General features: G+C 41.6%; 1 non-coding gene across 1 annotated transcript; it reads left to right on the top strand.

Moving 5' to 3' along the window:
• Positions 1–771: 771 nt before the first annotated feature.
• Positions 772–879, top strand: LOC130984879 (small nucleolar RNA R71). Its single transcript, XR_009088784.1, has one exon. It is a non-coding gene; the product is annotated as a small nucleolar RNA R71 (small nucleolar RNA).
• Positions 880–1,215: the final 336 nt, after the last annotated feature.

The raw sequence follows: 1,215 nt of genomic DNA on the forward strand, positions 1-1,215 counted from the left end.
AAATTCGGCCATGTTGATGGCCTTGCACTCTCCTTTTGGATTTTCTTCTGTGTTGCTTGGGAGAGTACTAGGAGGGAGTTCAGTAACTTTCTTGCTCAGCTGTCCCACTTGTGCTTCCAAATTCCTTATGGAGGACCTTGTTTCAGTCATGAAACTTTGAGTGGTTTTGATTAGATCAGAGACCATGGTTGCTAAGTCAGAGGGGTTCTGCTTAGAATTCTCTGTCTGTTGCTGAGAAGATGATGGAAAAGGCTTGCCATTGCTAAACCTATTTCTTCCACCATTATTGTTGTTGAAACCTTGTTGAGGTCTCTGTTGATCCTTCCATGAGAAATTTGGGTGATTTCTCCATGAAGAATTATAGGTGTTTCCATAGGGTTCTCCTAGGTAATTCACCTCTTCCATTGAAGGGTTCTCAGGATCATAGGCTTCTTCTTCAGATGAAGCATCCTTAGTACTGCTTGGTGCATTTTGCATTCCAGACAGACTTTGAGAAATCAAATTGACTTGTTGAGTCAATATCTTGTTCTGAGCCAGAATGGCATTCAGAGTATCAATCTCAAGAACTCCTTTCTTCTGATTTGCCCCATTGTTCACAAGATTCCTTTCAGAAGTGTACATGAATTGGTTATTTGCAACCATTTCAATCAGCTCTTGAGCTTCTGTAGGCGTCTTCTTCAAATGAAGAGATCCTCCAGCAGAGCTATCCAAAGACATCTTGGATAGTTCAGAGAGACCATCATAGAAAATACCTATGATGCTCCATTCAGAAAGCATGTCAGAAGGACATTTTCTGATCAATTGTTTGTATCTTTCCCAAGCTTCATAGAGGGATTCTCCATCCTTCTGTCTGAAGGTTTGGACTTCCACTCTAAGCTTACTCAATTTTTGAGGTGGAAAGAACTTTGCCAATAAGGCATTGACTAGCTTTTCCCATGAGTCCAGGCTTTCTTTAGGTTGTGAGTCCAACCATGTCCTAGCTCTGTCTCTTACAGCAAAAGGGAATAGCATAAGTCTGTAGACCTCAGGGTCAACCTCATTGGTCTTGACAGTGTCACAGATTTGCAAGAATTCAGCTAAAAACTGATGAGGATCTTCCAATGGAAGTCCATGAAACTTGCAATTCTGTTGCATTAGAGAAACTAATTGAGGCTTAAGCTCAAAGTTGTTTGCTCCAATGGCAGGGATAGAGATGCTTCTCCCATAGAAGTCGGG

Source organism: Arachis stenosperma, chromosome 5 (assembly GCF_014773155.1).
Source record: "Arachis stenosperma cultivar V10309 chromosome 5, arast.V10309.gnm1.PFL2, whole genome shotgun sequence".
In the NCBI taxonomy this organism is placed as follows: Eukaryota; Viridiplantae; Streptophyta; class Magnoliopsida; order Fabales; family Fabaceae; genus Arachis; species Arachis stenosperma.